The 22,347-nt window shown below is 36.3% G+C and overlaps 1 protein-coding gene across 2 annotated transcripts in view; it reads right to left on the reverse strand.

Moving 5' to 3' along the window:
- The window catches only part of NRIP1 (nuclear receptor interacting protein 1), a 49,060-nt gene that overhangs the window by 17,276 nt on the left and 9,437 nt on the right, over positions 1–22,347 (reverse strand). Inside the window, exon 1 of one of the 2 annotated variants that reach the window (XM_058731761.1) lies at positions 19,881–20,301. The exons of the other annotated variant lie outside the window; for it this stretch is intronic. The gene's annotated coding sequence lies outside the window, so the exon portion shown is untranslated. Of the gene's footprint in view, positions 1–19,880; positions 20,302–22,347 lie in introns of those variants that run through there. 2 annotated transcript variants of the gene reach the window in all.

The following is a 22,347-nucleotide window of genomic DNA, read 5'->3' on the forward strand; positions in this document are numbered from 1 at the left end:
TTGAAGAAACACAAAATAATCACTAACAAATTATTTTGGTAGCACGTAAAAGTGAAAAAAAAAGGGGGGTTTAAGTATAAAACAAACAGAGAGTATAGGTTCTCCTAACCTTTTTCAATAGCTGTTCAAAATAACTGGTTCCTTCTATCAGTTTTCAAAAGCATATTTTCCAAACTCTATCAAAATATAAAATATAATGGAAAATGGTGCTTTCTTCTGGAATTGAGTGTTTATAGTATAGTTTATAAACATACATACATGCATACATACATACATATATACATAACATACATACATACATACATACTGGGACATTCTTTGAGATTGGAGTTTAAATTCTATTAAATTCAACTATGGTCTCCCCATCCCTAAAATAGATCTGACATACAGATACAAGCACAAGGTCAAGGTCACAGATCAGTAAGAAAGATTACCAACAGAACGGATATAACAGCTGGCAATTGATCAAAGCTCCTGGAATTTTTAGTACACTTACCAGATAGTCTGCATTTACTCATAGGGTACACTCTGTTTTAAAAATGTTTCCCATCTTTGAAGACAAGATCTTCATGTACCTTTTGTTATAAAGCATATTCTGCTAAAATGTTGCATTGATCACAGAACAAGAAACTTGTGTATGTGTAATTCAGAATCATAAGTTTTTATGTGTGTGTATGTATATGTATGCTTTCATATTAATTTGCTACTACTGATCTTTGCAATGTGACAATTTGAAATTAATTTCAGTTGCAGGTTCCTGAATCATCCCATGTTCCCCCACACCTCCATGTCTTTGTACCAGCTGAAATGGAAATTAATTGTGTATTCCTCAATATCTTGGGCCACTTCCTCCCAAATACACAGATTTAATGGCTAAAAATTGGTTCAACCAGGAAAATTTTATAATATAACCATAGCTTTCCATGACAGTTTCTAAATTATACATAGAAGAAGAAAGTTTTGTCATCAACAACAGCAACAAAAGTGATTCTTAATGAAATTATATTATTGAACAGGGCAATTATCTAACAAAACCATGCTTTTGTTTTAGCTGTTCAAATAAGATATTGAATTGATTTTAAATTATATTTATGAACCAAAAATTATGTGATAAATGTTCTTACTGAAAGTGTTCTGGTGAAGAAATCATCATTTTTAAGGATACACCATGCTGTTGGGGTAAATTTATAATAGAAAAGCCTTCCTTGTTAAATCAAATATCACCTGCTACGGCTTTATATAATTTGCCAATCAAGATATATGTACATGCAAATGTTCTCAACGACCAGATTTTCATTTTGCAAATTATTTTGAGAATTAAATAGGTTTCAATGAAAGTACGAGAATTGTACTATATTAGGAAGACTGGGGTTTCTAGGTAACAAAGTAAAAAGAAAGAAATATGTATCAAATTAAATACCACAAAAAGTGGACCATCCTTTACCAGGAGAAAAAAACTGTGGGTATAGAAAAATTACTAGTAGTGGACGCTAATTTGTATATCAAAAGTTGATCAGAAAATCTATTGACAATTTATTTTATTTTAAAACTAACAGAATTCCTTATAAAATACACTATTAAAGTCTATTTGCAGGAATCACTTTTTAATCAATTAATCAGTTAATCAATTAACATTCTCCTTTGTGTGCTGCCTGGTAAAAGTGTTACTTTGCTTTGAATGGTCTATGAACTCTGACTTGATTTTCCAGAAATGGAAAACATCATGACATCATTCTTGCTTATACTGGCCCAGAATACAAAGCTTTCCAGATTGAAGGTTTTAGTCAGCTTGAGGCAGAGAAACATCACTACAGACACAATCCCTGGGAAGACAGACATAATGACGATATCTGTAAAGAGAAGAAGTCAATAAACCTGACAGGGTCCCACCCCAGGGGATTAATAAACAAAAACAAGAACATGTACAATGTACCTGGAGAATTTCTATGTCTTTAAATATTAAAGGGTAACATTAAAATACGTTCTTCAACTAGGAAGATAAAGCTACTGGCATACCATCCATCATTAGGCTATTCATTTTAAGTGGTTTCATTTTTATTGAAGAAATTGCCACCCATACTTTCCTCTGACCTCTCTTTTGCTCATCCGTACACGTAAACAAATGTTTGTAGGAATAATCTCAGTAACTATAGGCAGTAGCTGCCAATTTGAGCCCCAGCATTGCTGCTGTCCAAGTCTCTGGTGTGTTCAGTCCACGCAGCAGGGACAGCCTGCATGTGGCCCTTGCCAGGGCAGCTGACAGTCAGACACAGACATAGACCCAGGTGGGGGTGGGGGTAGTAAGGATGCTTTAGCAGAGGCTCCTAAGAGCTGGCAAAGAAACAAGAAGAGCAGCAGTAACATAAGTCAGGGCTTTTCTGACCTCACTCACTGGACAGAAACATTTCAGAACAACTTTCACTTGAGCAATTAAGATCATTAAAAATAACCACTACTGTCTTCCATTAGCATTACTTAATAAAAAATAATTACACACTCTGGCTTTATGAGACCCTCAATCTATCATATACATCTTTTTTTTTTTTTTTTTGATAGAATAGCATTTATGTGGAACGGCATATATATACTATATCCATCACTTCTATGCTTAGTAGTTTGTTCAATTCTAACATCAATTACTGAAATCCTTATATAAATATTTCCTACTGTTTATATTTTGCTTTGTTGTTTTGGTCCTTATTGTGCTTTTGATGATAGCATTTCTATAAAATGCATAATTTGTTTTACATTTAAATTCTTGTCATTACACTTGAAAAAGACATAAGAGTGGGAGCAATAATGTACAAAAAGTAAAGAACATTCTGCTCAGTGCCCTTTCCCCAACACAGTCCCTATAATCATTATTTGGTGAAATATATCAGACTGAAAAATGCATCATCATATAATGCATTTCTCAATCATAAAATAAGCCCCAACTGCCTACAACCAAGCTAAAGGATTAAGGCATGTCTTTTATCCTGTAAGCCTCAGCTGAGGACTCACCCCTTCCTTGGACACCTTCCCTCACCTCCACAGGCTGACGATAGTTTTCATCTCAGGAGCTCCACAGTACTCAGTAGATCTTCCAATCATCTCATCATAATGTTGTATTTTGGTTTGTTTATGCCTGGCCCTCAAAGAGAGGGTAAGTTCCTGATAGGCGAGGACCATGTCTTCGTCATCCTTACATCTCAGTACCTGGCAGAGGTAGCGTTCCCAGTGGAACATGCAAAAAAGTCAACCTCTTAGAGACTGAGTCTGTAAAATGAGGGGTAAGCTACCATAAATTCTAAGATATCTTAAGACTTCACATGATATGATAAAGCTATTTATAACGTTTAGTTTCAAATTCAATTTATCTCTTTTTTGTGCCCCCCACCCTGAATATAAACTAACAAAAAAATCATAAAATTAAAGAGCAATAAAATATTTTTCTCCGTTTGGAAGACAGTGTGACTAGCATTCTGTTGGAAAAACACAACATTTAGGGGCGCCTGGGTGGCTCAGTTGGTTAAATGTCCAACTTCGGCTCAGGTCACGATCTTGTGGTTTGTGAGTTTGAGCCCCGCGTCGGGCTCTGTGCTGACAGCCTAGAGCCTGGAGCCTGCTTCAGATTCTGCGTCTCCCTCTCTCTCTCTGCCCCTCCCCTGCTCACACTCTGTCTCTGTCTCTCAATAATAAATAAATGTTAAAAAAAAATTTTTTTTAAAAGACAAACACAACATTTAAACATTTTAGAGATACATATATATCTAGAAGATTTTAGTTTTCATAAGATCATTTTCAACATCTGTTGACATAAAAAAAAAGTGATCATAGTCATTGAATTTCCTTTAATTAGTGTCTTCCCAGTCAAGGCTTATAAGAACTAATATGCCCACAGACTATATCTAGAATGGATAAATGTTTCAAAATACTGGTATCATACAACTTTTTATCACTTTTCTTTCTCAAACTATTCATCCTTTGGAAAACTGAATCAAATCTATTTAACATTAAAACATTACTTTGTTAAATTTTCATATGATGGGCATGTGTTAAGCAATGAAGTTAATACATTGAAAGATTTATTCCCCCAAACTAGACAAATCAAATTCATCCTAAAAAATAGTTATGGTAAAATGGGGAAAGAAAAGCTTTATGAAATAACTTTGTACTGTATCGACCACAATTGAGAAACTGTTTCCCTATACTCATTTTAAAAACCAATCACTGCAGCATATATCACCATATAGTAAAGAACTTGAACCCTTTAAATTATGTGATAAAGATTAAATCAAATTGGTGAAAACTATTCTCAGGATAATCTTTTTCATGTGAACTTAAAATGCTTTAAGTGTGAGCTTTCACTGTGTCTGGCTAAATAAAAACAATATCCTACAGTTTTTGAAGTGACTCAATGAGAGTGTGTAAACATAATCAAATAGTTGTTTAAGGACTTGAACGTGAAAAACTAAAAACCAAGTCAATAAAAACAAATATTATCTAAGCAGGTCTTGAACACTGATGCAAGAAGAGTCAGTGTGTCATTGTTATGCCTTTTCTTTCTTTTTTTAAGTGTTTATTTATTTATTTTGAGAGAAAAAGGGATAGAGAGTGAGGAGAAGGGGGGCAGAGAAAGCGGGTGGGGGGGGGGGGAGAGAATCCCAAGCAGGCTCTGCAATGTCAGTACAGAGTCCCATGCGAGGCTTGAATTCACAAACCATGAGATCGTGAGCTGAGCCAAAACCAAGAGTCGGATGCTTAAGCAACTGAGGTACTCAGGTGTCCCTGCTTTGCCTTTTCTACCCTTCACCCTACCTGCAATGTTTCTGTTAGTGGCAATATAAAATTATGACATTCGCTCCTCTGAGCCATGCTGCAGGGGTAAGCTTTAGGTCTCTTCTTGCCACGTGGCATGGTATCAAACTGAAATAATGTTTCCCGGGTCTGAGGAAGCGAAGAAGTCATGTAGGTCTAAAAAAAATATCTAACTTTGATGTAGGTGGGTAAGATTTTGAAAATCTGAGTTTTCTAAAATGTACAAGTAAGTACTCTTTAATTAAAAACAAAACAAATCAAAAACTATTTAGTCATTTTTTTTTAAAGATACTGAACTTTCTCATCAAATTTCCTTGACATTTATAATTTTTTTTTCCTGACACTTTATTCACCTAGACCAATCACTTCTTTTTAAAGCTAAAGTGACAAACATCATAGGAAAACATATTTATAGAACTTGTATAAAATTGGCAGAGGAGCAAATGGTTAGAAAGAGAAAGCTATTTTCTTACGATGATTCTACCATCGGCCATCATTTTCCTAACAGTATGTCTTGCAAATTGCTTCTATAAACACAACTGGATCATAGAATTTAAAGTTTAAGAGAGGCAAAAGGTCATCTGCCTAACCAATCGTTCCCACAGAATGCTTAAACCCCTTTATAACCTATTTGCTAACTCTGATTGTCTAGTTTTTTTTGTTCTTTTGTTTTTGTTTTTTTCCTGAAGACCTCTAGTGACCATGGATTGTCATCCAACACAGTATCTTTTGGAATCAGAGAGCTCTGGGTTCAATTTCTAACTCTTCCAACTGTTCTTACCAAATAGTTGGTAAACTGTTTGACCTTGAGCAAGTTAACTACTCTTGAAAGTTTCATATACAAATGTATAAAAACCAATACCTTTGTCACAGAGCCTCTGTGAGAGATAAATGTGACAATGTTCATATAGTGCTTAGCACAGTGCCTGGGTACAAAGCAGGCACTCAGTAAAGGTTATCCATTATTTAGAGAACTCCTTCCACATTTGCACAACTGCACTCCCATAAAATTCTTCCTTGCACCGGGCTATAATCTATCTCCTTTTAGTCTGATGGCCGGTCTTTTAGAGGCCTCAGAAAACCAAGCTAATCCTTCAATTATCCTTCAAACACTAGAAGATAGCTGCCATATTCCACTGACTAAGTCTATCACCTTGTTAAGGTCTAGATAAGATAGTTAAATTCCATTGTTGACAGGGGGCTAACAAAGGGCAAACAAGAGAAGATGAATGTTCCAGGGCTCCAGTCTGTGGTGGGTGCTGCAAAGATGCAATTCTTCACAAATTCCTGACTGGCCAAAGCAGTGTATTGCCACAAACTATTGACTCCTACAGAGTTTACTGTAACTACAAAGGCCCTGCTTTTCCCCCAGTACTCTAAACCATACCTCCTCCTTAAATGAAATACCAAGATGTATTTTCTTTGTTTTTCCTCATGGGGTTGGTTGGTTAATATTATATTATCCTCATTCACATTTTAACAAAAAAGGTACTAAAGCTAAGAGTAATTGAATGATTGTTTAAACTGCAAATTAAGTAGCTTATCCAAACCCAAGCCAGGTCTTCTCAGTTCTAGCCTTGCCTAGTAGTATGTTAAACTGCCACAGAGTATAGAACAAAAGTGAATTTGGAAACATCTGGTAAGACAAATGCTCTTATAGCACTCTTAGAACTTTGGGTTTTTTTTTCCACTTCAAAATCTTATCTCGGTTATCCTAAGTCTCTTTGTTTTTATTAGAAAGACCACCAAGCACAGTGGTTCAGAGAACAGTCTGTGGATTTCTGACTCTGTAATTCATCAGTAAGTGACTTTGGTCAGTTACCTATCCACCCTGGGGCTCAGTACCTTTAGCTGTAAAATAGAAATCATAGTGTCTACCTCCTAAAGTTATTGCCTTAAATGAAATATGTATGTAATTTAGTAGAACATCTGGCATTTTCTAAGCACTCGATTAATGTTAACTATTCTACTAGCCATGGCCATAGCAACAGACTTTCGTAAAAAGAAAAAAAAAATTATTCATTTGCTGGTCACTACACACAAAGCTTCTTGAGAATTGGGGCTGTCTTTTGCGTTTATAATCCTGGACCTGATAGATTAGAGGCACGCAAAATTATCTGTGGAATGCTTTAACATAATACTTCAAATATCCCAGAAAAAAAAACAAAACAAAAAAAACCACCACAACTTTGTATCCATAAAATATTTTAAATACCTAGCTAATTAATTCTTTACTTTTATAATTTTATAAGACATGTTCCCATAAACCAAAGAGTAATTTTAGGTACAAAAGATGTCTATCATTTCTTTCTTTCTGAGACCTTTTTTCTTAAAGAATCTGTTCCCAGTCCACTAGCAACAGGGAAGTGTGGGAACGTCAGGAATCCAACTACATGGCATCAATTCCTTTCTTCTTCTGGGATCTAAAATTCAAGGAGATGGAAAACCTTCACTTTGGGTTGCTTTAATGAGGCCACAATGTAGAGATTAGAATACCAAGGACTTAGTATGTTGAAAGGAAAGAATGAAGTAGGCACATTCAGAGAAGCAAAGACGAGGAAAGCAAAAGGAAGAGAGAAGAGACACAAGCTGCTGAATGGTTTTCCAGTTTCAATGAGGGGCAATGCACTCGTCACTAGGTTCCTGTGGAGCCTCTGGCATGTCTCTATAATGAATGAATGCCCCGTGCTTGAGCGCTGTTCAGTGGCCTTCTGTTCTGTGCAATCACAGCATCCTTAAGATATTATAGTAATACCATAGGACACAAACTTCACCTTTGTATCTACAGTCTTAAAGACTTCTCCAAATATTAATACTCGCCCTTACTTTTCCTACCGTGCCTCTGCTTCGTGTATGGTCTTGGAGAAACATGGATCTCCAATTTCCAAATGGGGAGATTTAATGACACAAAGAGGTAAATAAGTTGTCCAAGGTCATACTTAAAGTTTGTAGGGGCAGAGCTGATAAGAGAATTTCAAATTTCTTATTCCCATGAGCTTGAACTAACCAATAAACCAGCTGCCTCCCTTGACGGAACTAAAGTATGCCAATTATCCAAACTGTGTAGGAAACATTGACCAAAACAGGGGTTAATTGGACATTGGTTGTTTTAATTCCATAATCAGCTCTTTCCCTGAGCTACCCTGGGAGTGAATAACGTATCTTTTGCAGGAATGGGAAGGAGGCCAGCACAGGCCATCTGGCTGAACATGTCCTTTCGTCAAGTTATCCCTGCAGCTGTGTGAAACTTACTGATGTTGAAGAACTTTACAGTTTAATTTGCTTTATCATTTTCCCTCTACTCTATTAAATCTAAAAGTAGATAAATCTTTATTTTCCTATTAGCCAAGCAACTTAACTGACTTTGAAGTTACTGAATTTACATGAACATATATATTATGTGTGTGGGGGGGGTGTGTGTGAAGGGGATTGAAATTTTCTGATGTTAAAAATGATTTCTCATACTCAAAATGAGAGCAATTCGTTTAAACCATTGGCACTAGAAAAGAAATAAAGACTCATTGTTCTTTTCACATGAAAAGTAAAACAGAATATTGGTCTTCCTCTCAATCAAGAAAAGAAGGAACCATGAAAGAGCACAGGTGGCCTATTTCCTTGTCCATGCTCCTGAGTTCTTCTACTTTGTAATTTTGCACAAAGTCCACAAATCTGGACTTCTGAATTCAAGAGCAGTCCCTAAGATCTTAGAGTCAGACTCAGATCCTTCGAGTGGGTTCAGATCATGACTCTAGCACCACAAGCCTAAGGCAACAGTCAAGGGTTGCTCCAGCTCTTAAGCATGTATTTTTCCCCTCACATTCCTTCTTTCTCCCTGAATCCTTCCACCTTTCCTCTGCTCTCAAGATGTTTACCCTTCTTTTTTAATTCTCCAGTCTTAAATGAATCCTGCCTGTTTTACTCATGAATACTGCTGGTATTCAGAACTAGAAAGGGTCCTGGTATTGATGGGAAAGCCACATTCTCTATGCTGGGAATTGTCTCTAAGAGTGGGAGAGGGCGGGTTATTAACACTTAATAATGCAGGTATTAATGTCTACCTGTGGTTCAGACCAGTGTTGTCCAACCCCTACATGATGAGCCTTGAGCAGGTTTTAACACCTCGAGACTCAATGTCAGAAAGGAAGGCAAGCTTAGAGGGAATGTCTATCCAATATACAATCCAGTTACTTTCTCTTAATTTGAAAGGTATGCATCCATGCCATGGAGCTACATTAGGAATCAGATAAGAGGTGATAAAATCTTGAGGGAGACACTTGTATTCAAGCTATATGTGTGAGACCAGGTGGAAAGTGAATTCTTAAAGTAGAACCAAGCAATAAGGATAGGTAGATGGGTTATGTTGAAGTTTGTAAGCAAATAAAGACCAGATGGTTCTTGCTCAGAGGGCTCTTGAGGGATCTTGATTCAGCTAACCTCTACCATCTCTAGAAAAACATGCCCCTATTTCTTTAATTTTTTTTTTTTTTAACATTTATTTATTTTTGAGAGACAGAGAGAGTCAAAGCATGAGCAGGGGAGCAGGAGAGAGATACAGACTCTGAAGCAGGCTCCAGGCTCTGGGCTGTTTGTTAGCACAGAGTCCAACATGGGGCTCAAACTCACAAACTGCGAGACCATGACCCGGGCTGAAGTCGGACACTCAACCGACTGAGTCACCCAGGTGCCTGGACCCTATTTCTAATAGAAAATAGGCATGGCATTGAACAGAGAGCAGCATCACACTGTTATAGTGCCTGCAGCGAAACTTCATTAGTGAAGTTCAGTGGGAAACAGGGTTACCCTGTCTCATGCAAGGTCAGGTTGTACCTAAGGGCTCTAAATGCTTCTCTTGTTTCATTTGCTGCTGTCAACTATTGGATTTCCACCTGTCTCCAATTCTTAACTAAACTTTGGTGGCTCCTGATCCTAGATCAGCCTTGGCCCAAAATGTTTTGACAATAATTGACCAAAGGAATAATGACTTGGTCACAAATAATGATTATTCCATGGTGGGATAAACAAGGAAAGAATCAGAAGGTTCCACCGCAATAGTTCTCCAACCAGTTCTTGCTTAATTCCTTCCTGCATATCATATATAATGCCTCTTCCTACTAATAGGACCTGGGCAGAATCAACAGAGGGAAGATACAGAATTTGGCCATCTGGACGAACTCCTGGAACTCTGTGGCTACAACAGATAGTGAAGAAAAACAAAAAAAGAAAAAAGTGACCTTGTGTTATTATATTATCTCTTTGTGCCTCACTTTACTCATTTAAAAGTAGAAGGCTCAACAAGATCCTCTTTAAGATTCTATCATGTCTCCCCAGGCTCCCCAGGCTCTTATTTTAAAGGCCTTCTTGAGAATGTTCTTAGTACAGCTAAGCCTAATCACTCTGCCTTTCTTTCTCTTCTCCATCTTTTAGAACCGAAGCTCCTTTCAGGGGTTAAGTGTGTATTCCCACTCCAGATGGAATAAAATGACTTCTTCGTCTTCCTTCTTACTCACACAAGGGGGACTTGTATAAGTGCCACTCCAATTTTTTTGCAGTTGAGCTTTAGAGGTAAGTATCATGGACAGCGAAAGGAAATAAAAATACTTGCATAAATGATAATGAATGTTCAAAAAGTGACTAGAATGAAAAATTAATACACTCCTCTTGGAGAAGGAAGAAATCACAGAAAATGTGGTATCCATTGCTCCATTTACTTTCCCCACAACATACTCTAGAGCCCAGGCACGTGACAAAGATTTGCCAAAACATTCCCAGTACTGGGGCACCTAGATGGCTCAGTTGGTGAAGCATCTGACTCTTGGGGCACCTGGGTGGCTCAGTTGGTTAAGCGTCCAACTTCAGCTCAGGTCATGATCTTGTGGTTTGTGAGTTCAAGCCCCATGTGGGGCTCTATGCTGACAGCTCAGAGCCTGGAGCCTCCTTTGATTCTGTGTTTCCCTCTCTCTCTGCCCCTCCCCTGTTCACGCTCTGTCTCTCAATAATAAATAAACATTAAAAAAAAAATCCAACTCTTGATACTGGCTCAGGTTGATCTCAAGGTCCTGAGACTGAGCCTCATCTAGGGTTCCAAGCCAACTGTGGAGCCTGCTTGGGATTCTCTCTCTCCCTCTTTCTCTACCTCTCTTCTATTCTCTCTCTCTCTCTCTCTCAAAATAAATAAATAAATAAATTACAAAAAATATTCCCAGCATTAAAGTGGGAGAGACTTTATACAAATATTGTCCATTTACCTTTGAGATGGTAAGAAACCTCATCCAGGATTAAAAGGTGGCTTTTCCTTTAAGAAATTTTCCTCCTCTCCCATACTCTCTCTGTTTCTCTGACCAATGTTTTCTCCCCTATTCTGAATACCCTATAGTACCTAAAGAAACTCAGTCTATGTTTGAAATAAGTCCCAGAGGCAAGGAAAACACTTAAACAATTTAACTTACAAATTCAGCTTCAGTGAGTTTTGTGGTTTATGATATACTCATAGAAATGGTTGATAAGTTTCTGTATCGATTTACACAAGAGAATACCATTCAAACTTTTCAAATAAAAAACTTAGAATCCACCCCACCCCTAAAAAAGTCTAACCGCAAACATGGGTTTGCTATAGTTACCAAAATTGACTTACCGATTACGGTATCCCCTCATCCTTTCAAAAGATATGTATGCTATTGGAGTACTCTCAAGAAAAGTGGCACAAAGAGGGGGAAAAACTCCTTCCATACCTAAAAACATCTACAGTGTACTAAAGACAGTCCCCAGATTTGACAATATTTTTGTTCTAAATATATTATTTAATAGCATAAATACTGTGAAGTAAAACGGGTTGGAACACATGTTCAGAATTAAAAGGGCTAGGTACCCACAAAATGAAAGAATAAAATTATACATTAAAATCTGCACACTGGAACAAAACTAAATAAGAATGTGCCCTGAGTTTCTACTTATAACTACATAATCAAGAAAAGTGGTCAGCAGGTAGTTGATACTAGCCAAATGCTCTTAATACAATTATTTACGACTGAGAAGGGATAAAAATGATTCAACCTCCTTAAAATCTGTTCAATGTCCAGTTTTTAGTTACTAAAAAAAAAAAAGAAAAGAAAAAAAGCCAACAAGAAAAACACTTCTACAGTTGCAGAAGATAATCTTTGCATTTTGCAATGTTAAGTATTTCTACTTTTGTTTTATCAAGGGATGGGCCTAGGGACAAGAGAGGATTGGAAGTAACCAACAAAACTCGAGACCAGTAACAGCAAACCATCGGTGACTAAGAAACTAGACTCCGTAAACTGTTTTACTGCACTGGCTAGTCGCAGGACTAGACATCACTCTCATCTCACCAGCTTTCCATGTCAATAATTTAAAATGAAGAAAATCTAAAAGTCAGATTTTCCACAGTTCCCTTTGGAAAGAGCTTCTTTTACACCTTCAAACAATTTGTAGAATCAAAAACTCCTTCCAGTTTTCATTTATAAAACATACTGTGAACTTCAAACGCAGTAGCACTGGGGCTCATCCACTAGCTCTGCAACTCTGGGTAAATCTGTCTGAGCCTCAGTTTAATACGTACGATATCACCTTATCTACAGAGACAGTTGTGAAGACTTAAATAACGGATATAAAACACCCAACACAGCAAGTCCTTAAGAAATGGTAATGTACTCTCCCCTTCTCTGCGCTGCTTACATCTCTAATAGATATTGATGATAATTTACATAATTGTCTTAATATAATTTTATGTTAATTAGGCAAAACCTATGCTTTCCAAAATCAAATAGTATAATGGAAACTACAGTAGGTAGTACTATATTGCAAATGTTTTGGATAGTAAGGTATTTTATTAAGTTTTTTTAATGTTTATTTTTGAGAGAGCAAGCGAGCATGCGCGCGCACATGAGCGAGTAGGGGAGGGGCAGGGAGAGAGGTGAACACAGAAGCAAAAGCAGGGTCCAGGCTCTCAGCTGTGAGCACAGAGCCCTACAGTGGGGCTCGAACCATGAACCGTGAGATCATGACCTGAGCCAAAGTCAGGCACTTAATCGACTGAGCCACCCAGGCACCCCAGATACTCAAGTATTTTAAACAACCTTTTATATAATACCACATACCTAACTAACAGAATAACAAATAGAATCTGAAATCTAAAGTAAAACCATATAAGATGTATTCTACTAGGACTTGGTACGTTAAGTTACAGGACATTGCTTAGCCACAGTATTGGGCCTATTGATTCCACTATCCAATTATTTATAAGATCATCCATTACAAGCAAAATGCTAGATTTTTATGCTGTTACAGTGGGAACTTAAGTGCTACCTGATTTTTCGTCTCTTGTTTTCATGTAACAAAAGGAAATAAAACTATTAGTTTACTGAAAAGTATCAGCCTTGTCAGTGATAAAACTTGGACCAATTTTAATTTTGCTAAGGAAATGTGATTTTTAAAAACTTAATGTTTAAACAACCTTTGCTTTTTGCAGTGAAAAATACTATCGACAGTGTAAGTGCTCTATAATGGATACTGAGAAGATAATTGTTTCAAATATACCTGAAAAGTGGATAACATACTGAAGCTGAGGATTTGGGCTTTAAATCTTAACTCGGATATTAACTTTTCTGTGATTCTAGAAATGATGTTACTATCTAATAAGGCTGTAAAAAGGATTTAATGAAATAAAACATGCAAAGTACATAGAATTGTGGCTGGTATCCTCTAAGTACTCATAAGTGGAAGCAGATTCTATAGTAAATAAACTCTATCTTTCCCTCTAAAGCAAAAAACCAAAAACAATTAAAAAAACAAAAACAAAATTAGACTATATGCTCTTCATTTTTCCAATACTATGAAAAAAAACCCAAAACCTGTACCACCACAGAATAGTACAAGCAATAGTGAAAAGCCAAAGTTATGAATCATTCCAATTTTATGTAATTAAACAGTGGTACTACAAATATAGCTTCTGAGCCAAATAAAACTAATGACAAATCTAATTCACATTCATGTGCACAAATACACACACACATTACATAAAAGGAACAATTTAGATAAGAGGAAATCACAACACATATCTGAAAGATCTGAGTTTCAGCTTAAGGTTTGTCACTTACTACCCTATAACCTTGGCAGCTTGCTTAATTACTTTAAGTCTCAAGTTTCCTCACGTACAAAAGAGGGAGAATAAACTTTACCAAGAGAATAGTTGGGAGGATGAAATAGTTGGGACAAGAGATGGGAGATTACCAAGAAAATAGTTGGGTATGATGACATTTCTTAAATTTGAGATCCAAGGCTTCCGGACAGGTGGCTGTGCCGGCCTGAGAGACCCATGACGTCAATAGCCTCCATCAAATCATCAAATAAGTACCTGAATCCCAAAGTATTAACAGATATTTCAGTCTTGTCAAAACTCTTAAAAACCTTTCAAGCTATACAGGCTTTTCAGGTATTGCTATTTCCATGAACCGTGTTCTCTGAGGCTGGTCGTCGATATTTAAATTTGTGAGAATTTTAATATTCCATGAACATGGAGGAAAGAAAATTCTTATGCATGTAAACCTAAACCAATGTCTGCATCCACAGCTTAAGAAATTCTATCAAATAACACTGAGAAACTCATTGATGATTACAGAGATTATTTTTTATATAACATTATCTGACAGCTGTTGGGATAACCAGTTTAGCTGTGTGTTATGTGTGTACTATTGTACTAGCTTCCTAATTGGCCCCCCTCCAATACATTCTCCACATTGCAGTCAATGCTCTTTGTAAAAGGTAAATCCCTTTGGCTAAAAACCCATAATGGTTTCCTATTTCACTTTGAATAAAGTCTGAATTCCCCTCTACGGGTCCGCAAGACCTTGTAAACTGGCTCCAGTGAATCTACCCAATCTTATCTCCAGTCATTGAGTCCCTTGCTCATTACATCCTACTAAGGTGCTGTCCAACAGAAATATAATGAGCGTCAGAAACGTCATTTAAAATTTTCTAGTAGCCATATTTTTTAAAAGCTAAAAAAGGTAAAACTAATTTGAACAGGTTTTATTTAACCCGATATATCCAAAACATTGTGATATATAAAATTCTTAAGATATTTTACATTCTTTTCATCAGGTCAGGCCTTCTGTAGAGTCTATTTTACACTGAGAGGACATCTCAATTCAGACAAACCACGTATGGCTCATGGCTGCTATACTGGACAGCATCACTCAAGCTATGCAAACGTCCTTCGGTGCCAGAACAGACAATTCTTACTGGCCTTCTAGCCTCTGCATGTGTGGTTCCCTCTTCCTGAAAGGCTCTTCCTTTGCTTCTTTGCCTCCTTCCCCAGCTTAGCCTATATGTCCACCTCCTTTCCCACAAGCCTTTCCCAATGGCTTTATTCCCTAGCAAAGCACCCAGGAAAACACAGTTGTCTTAGGAGTTCTCTCATTCTGTAGTTTTCTACTTTTGCTTACTTGCTTTTCCTTGCTTTCAAAGTACTTAACACCTGTCTTCTAGTACTATGCTGTAATTATTGCTCCACAAGGACCAGGATTACTTTTATTCTGTTTGCCACAGGCACGTCTGAGATGCTAAATTTTTGCTAAGTGGGTATCTATACATATTTCTCTCTGACCACATAATTTTCATACTGAAAAGCAACTTACAGTATAAGAAATATATATATAATCATTTAAATTTATCATGTAAGCCAACTAAAGATGCTTTAAGAAATCCTTTAATTTTTAAGTAATGAGCTTTTATAAAGATCAAAAGAAATAATCACTTCATTTAAAATTACAAGTACTACCCAATGAAAAAGTTTACCTTTAAACTCAGATCAATCATAAAGCATTTCTAATATCCTCTTTTCTGTGCCTTCCAGAGAAAGTATTGTATTAATTGCTATTTATTTGGCATTCACATTTCTAAGCTTAGATCATCCCAGTCTCCTAAAGATCTACAAAAGTCTGTAATTGCTAAGTAATTTCTACAACTTAAGGGAGAAAAGAAGAGTCTAGAAACTACGAGTGGCATTTGAAGAAAGGTAAACTTCTAGATTCTAAAGTGAGAGCCATGATCTACTTAGGCGTTTTACACTCTTACATGGAAAGGTGGTCACTGAAATCATGCACAGTTTTTATACATATTTTAACACAGTCAATACAAGTAAAACTCAGATAACTGATCGAGTATGTACTTTTGACAAGGAATCATATTATTAAAATTACAGACTTTTTTTAATGATGAAATCTGAAACTAAATTGAAAGGTAAAAAATAGGAATAAGAGTTTATAAATAGCTTTACCATGTTGAATATAAAAGATGTAAAGACTGTATCATTCATTTTGAAATACCCAGTTCTACTGAATCATATTATGGTTAACTAGTCAAGTCCTCTGTTATCATTAGTAGCATAAAGAATACATCTACACAGGGCTTGGCTGTCTTACATTGAGACACACAAACCACCAGCACACCCCCCCCCCCCAAAACTATCAAATATGTATAAGGTCCAAGCACCATTCATGTGTCTTTTCATTTAATCTTCATAATAAGCTCAAAAGGCAGATATACAATAATCCCATTTTGAAGATGGGTAAACTGAGGTTTAAAGATGTTAATTAGTTTGCCTATAAACAGCTCTGCCCAACTGTTGAATCAAAGAGATACATACGGAATTCTTTCCCCCACTAATGTGGGGGAAAGGCTCCATAGTCAACTCCTATGACTTAAAAGCTTCATATAGAGTTGAATTTTGAGCCTGAGATGGCCAAGTCCCCAAACCACACCTCCAATGCTGACTAGGTTCTCCATTGCCTCCATGGGTGGTCAATTTGGTTTTCTGTCAGTTCTCTAGTTCCCTATTCATTTCTCAGCTAGAAACAAAATTAGGTTATGAATCTCAGCCCAGCTATATGAAGGCAAGTCTACTCTTGTCAGGCACTGATTTTTGGACAGACCATCTTTAACTTGGATACCCATCTGACATGCTGGGACCCATCCACAAACCCCAACTCCATCCCCAGGAGTCTAATCTTTCTGAAGACAATCTGAATCAGAATATTTCTCAAATTTGGCAAGTCAGCATTTAATTATGCTTCAAAGAGGCCATGCCTGGCTAGTATGCCCTCTTGGAGGTTCCTTCCCAATAAGAGTCTATGCTAGCTGTCCTCTTTCTCTGCTCAGCAATTACTACATTATTAAAGAAAACACTGCCATAAAATATTAAATATCAATAGACCATAATGCATTTATTTGTGATTGCACCATTCACATATTTACACTAATACAAACACTACAATTTTATATAAAGATTTTTCTTTAGTTTTTAATATCTTTCTTAGTGATACTCAGTATTTTGTCATTCTTTCCAGTATAAAAATATACTGGGTCCACATTCATGGGGACCAATCCATAATTGTGTATATATAAAATGATATAACGTCAGTTTGCTTTAATATACTTCCTATTTGGGAATGAATTAAATTTTACTGCAGCTATAAGATTTCTCATTTGTTAAACATACTCTATATTAACTGCTTTCTGAGGTTGCTACCATGCAAAAACTCTGGTCCCAGCCTAGCTAATGCTGGACACCAAATAAAAACTTTTGCTCATTAACTGAGCTTAGAGAATTGTCACCCGCATATTTCAAGTTGTCCTCATGAATGACTTTCATTTCATGGCCTAAATTAATAGTCATGATAACATGCTAAACATCGTTTTTGTCATATATTTAGTGTGCTTAGGTATCTCTGACTAAAGTGAACACTAAAGCGAACATGCAGTTTTCTTGGATGTTCAATGTAACGTGTTGGTGTTGGTTGATAAGCATAATGTGCCTAGATCCGCAAAAAGAATCTAAATAAGAAACAGATTTCATAGCTTTAGAAAATGTCTTATCATAGACCAGTATAGGAGGAAAAAAGACGAGTCGATCTGAAGTGAGGAACTCATATACTCGTACGTGCTCATCTAATGTTCAGAGGAAGAACGATGTGAGGCACAGTGAATTACTCTAACTGTAAAACAATTCTATAAACATGGTCCTTAGGTTGGTTCTAAAGCTATAAATCTCTATTCCTTCAACACACAGAATATTTTCAGAAGAGAAGCTGACGCTAAAAACTCACTACCATCAGCACAGCAAAAACTGAAACTGTAAATAGACCAGAGAAAAAAAAACAAGTGTGTGTGTATGGGGGGCAGGGGGTGTTGGTTGAGTGCTGTTTATTCATTTGACCAAGAAATACTTACTGAGCAGTTATTATGTGCCAGGTACAGTAAGAATTGTGGGTACTTTTATAAACAAAAAGCAACCTCCCTCTCCACCAAAAAAAAAAAAAAAGAAAAAAAAAGACAACAACAAGAAAACATAAATATCAATTTATTTTACTTGGTATTCTCTCCTCTATGTTCCCATTCTGAGTTAGCTGAAGATTATATATATGCATATCATTCATTTCTTTTAAAAAGGTAAAAGAGTCCAAAATTTTCAAAGTTTGAAAAGCAATTACAAAACTAAAAACTAAAATTAAAAGAAGTTCAAAATATGTTTTATTCTAGAAATGAAAATATTCTGGCTCTTAGTTCTATCGTTTATTTTTCCTTTACATTATCTCAATTTACATTTTTTCAATAAGAAAAAAACCCACAAAACTTAGTGTATAAGAGTACAGTACTAATCATTTTGATGACTTACATTCAACTGAAAACCTACCTAATAGTCTTCATTTTGCCATCAAGTTTAAAAGTTCTCTGAAAACATCCCTTCCCTTTATAGATAATATAACCTTAAATTTTAATCGTATCAGGAATTGGTACATTTGTAATTGTTATTTAACAGATGCTTAAAATACATGTTTCTCCATTCATTTTCTATAAAAGTATCGGGGAGCAAGTCTAAACCAATGTCCATGACCTCTGATTACACTGATCTTCTGTATCAGGATGTTTTTGTGATATAAAGTTAGTATATACACAACAATTACTCACATATTTACAGAAGCGAAACGTAATGTAAAACCTGTAAAGCTATATACTAATTTCATTGTTAAAGTAAACAATGGAAAACAACTTTAATTCCATCAGTGAGCTATTCTGCTTCCCCTCTTTCCTAAATCAAGTGTTCCGATTATAATCAAAGGATCAGGATGGGGACAGAGGAGGCAAAGGGCACCTGCAGTTCAATGTGGCAAGGGGCTTGGACAAGAGGAATATCTCCTCTCCCTTTCACAGTACAGATTTATATGTAACCTCAAAAGTGCAGCTACAACATTTCAAGAATGCCTGAAAATGGCAAGGGGTCAAATCCCAATCACAGATATTTCAACCGTTTTGTGAAATATTAAAACACTTATTTAATTCATACTGAGCAATCCTGAATTTTATACTGTTAAGTCTCTATCTGAAAAACATTCCCAGAAATAAAAACAAACCAAAAAAAAACAAACAAAAAAAAAACCTAGAAAAACTGTTTTAATTTCCCAAAACAGAATCAAACAGTACAGTGCTTATGCAAATGAATGAAACTAGTAAAAGAATAAAGTAAATAACACATTTCTTAATTTCCTTAATATAGTTTAATGTAGTATAGTGGCTACCTCTTTTTCTTTTCTTTTTTTTTTTTAATTGAAAATCTCTTTTTCTTATTCTCTGTACCACATTAGGTAGGACCTTTAACAATGTAATACCCTGAAACATAATTAAAAATCATTTCCTAAACCAACTAGGTCCTCCATGACTTCTCCCACTCATTTTGTGCTTAAAATCCTCACAATATTAGCTTGAATTTCATCTCCGTCTGACACGTTTCAAGCAGTGAAGCAGATTAGTGCCTCAGAACACTTTACAGGGTTTCGTTATCAATCAGGTTATGTTCCCGGTGACGCTTTCAGCAAAATTATCTTATTCGAATGAACTCTCATGGATTGAAGTAAACAAAGCTGTAGCCCACTGCTCTTGCATACTTTCCATTCATTTATTTCCTTTTTCTTTACTTAGACTTCAAGCACGTGCCATAGAAAGAGCGCATGTTAAATATTCCTGGAGTGTCACAATATGTAATACAATAAAACAGATTACAACCCTACCTTTCTTTCACAGCAGTGGTGCCAAGCACAGGTACACCGGAGCAATCAATTTGTTCTGCAGACAGTAAGGCTTTCATAGAATACTAATGTAAAATCTCTTTTCTTTCTCCTTTGCCTTGACTCCCCAATGCCCAGGTCCCGACCAATACTAGGAGGAGGGCGGTATGTCTTCTGCTGAGATAACCACAACTACTAATCAAGTCTACGTGTACAAGGGCACAGGATTAAACCTCCACCAAGCTTGAGTCAGGGCTTGAGAGCAGCTAACACATGCACAGCACGGTCAAAATTAAACACACACACACACACACGCACGCACACACACACACACACACACACCATGCACATGCCACGAAAATACAGATGTGTCTACTTCGGTGAACTAATTCATCACACTTTACCACTAATGGTTTGTTTCTTTCTTTCTTTCTTTCTTTCTTTCTTTCTTTCTTTCTTTCTTTCTTTCTTTCTTTCTTTCTTTCCTTTTTTTTTTTTTTTTTAATTTCAGAGCATAAAATCACCTCCTGTTGGACTGGGGGCTTAGATCCAACAGTACCCAACAATAATTATGATTTTCCAGAGATGAGGATCATGATCAGTATTCTCTGCATGACAGTATTCAGTTTTTTAAACATGGCATTTTTCTAAATTGGACTATCCAATACACTGTACATAGACTTATACTTTCAGGTATTAACATAGGGTTAACAGACACAGCAAAGATTCTTTAAATTTTAAACTTAAAAAGGGAATAAAATAGCTCAAGTCCACTTCTTCAAGAAAAGGATGCACATTACCAATAATGAAAAGATGTCCAGAAGATTTTCATTTATCTTAAAGTTTTTATACTAGGTATAACCCCAACCTATTTAAAAAATATTTCCAGGTCTTAAAATGTTACTTAAAAAAACATCTTAAACACTTTATAATTATGGTAGCATAGTGGTAATTTTGATCTCATAAATCCACAATGCTGAGGTTCCTCTCTATGAAGGATTTTCACTTGGCTTCTTCTTCTTTTATCCAAAATGTTAAAAGGTATGTCAATCATTGAGTAGGGTGATGACAGAAGTTGTTAAATATGTTTTAACAACACATATTACCTCATTTTCATTTGCTTGCCTTAATTTTCAAATAACTCCTAAAAAGTACTGATAGTCAAGGGTCTGCAAACTAAGAAACAATTAAGAACAAAACACTCTAGATAATCAAAGAAACTTAAAAGGAGGCTTCCTAAACCAGCTCTATTTTCATGTACGCAAATGCTTTAACACTGATAAAAAAACATGTGTCTTATTCTGCACTCTTCCCTTTTCTTCAAAAAAAAAAAAAAATGCAGCAGGAACAATTAGGAAATACTGGGGCCTTCAATGAAGTATTGCAATAATGTTTAATCGATACTGATGCATTTGTCCTTGACACACTGACCGTGTCATCAGGCTACTGTCATGTGATATCATGTCATTTCCCCACCTGGCTCATGACCTTGTCCTCTAAATGACCTAAAGCTTCCCTCAAGTAGCAGGAGGCCCCTCCCCGCTGTCTCAGCAAGGTCGAATGGGTCAGCGTGTCCTCATCTATAATCCACCACCATTTGTCAGCAGGGAGGCTGGAGGAGGCAGGCTTGCTACAAGGGGAGAATGCCCAATTAGGCAGCTGTCACACAAAGCATAGGCTGCAAAATTATCCCCTGTCAAAAGAAAGAGCAGCTGCGGGTGCCAATTACAGCAACCTTTCAACCCTTTAGGTACTGGAAACTACACAGAAGTAAATGAAGAACAATTAGTGATAACAAATCGATGAATTAGGACAGTGAATTAGAAATTACTAGCAGGTGAGCCTGGGTCATACATGACATAAGGGCATACCAGACCCCAGGCAAGGGCAGGGATGTACAGAGTCACGCTAAGCATTTTCTTGCATGTAGATTTTCCCTCTGGCACTTTCTTTTTTATAAGCCTCAAATCCTTTAAAATGCTCATTACCTAATAGTATACATACCTTTTTACTTTTCTTGGAAGACCCAAATAAACGATTTCTTGACTAGAAGAAAATCCTTCAGAACAGTAAGTCTAGTTAACTCTAAATTGCTCTTATACAATCTATCATGCTATCCCCTCACACTTAAATTTAAGTGTGGCCCACGGAATCGAAAATACCAGTTCAAATAATCACACCTCAAATATTATCCATCTTCATAAAGTACTTGCCCCGATGCTACTTTAATCACACTTACTGGGAAATACCTCTACGAAAGCAACTGGGTATGAATTCTGGGAAAACTGTTAGGCTGATATCATTATGTTGATGTTAAATTTCTCTGCACAGTGTGATTCTGTGTATAAAGAAATAACTGCAATGCATGCTTCTCTATATGATATATATTTTTTAAAAAACAACTACATTAAAACTACTCAGATTATTTTGCTCCTGCAGAGGCGATACGCATTGAGTCTCAAGCATAGAA

This window comes from Neofelis nebulosa, chromosome 5 (assembly GCF_028018385.1).
Source record: "Neofelis nebulosa isolate mNeoNeb1 chromosome 5, mNeoNeb1.pri, whole genome shotgun sequence".
Taxonomy (NCBI): domain Eukaryota; kingdom Metazoa; phylum Chordata; class Mammalia; order Carnivora; family Felidae; genus Neofelis; species Neofelis nebulosa.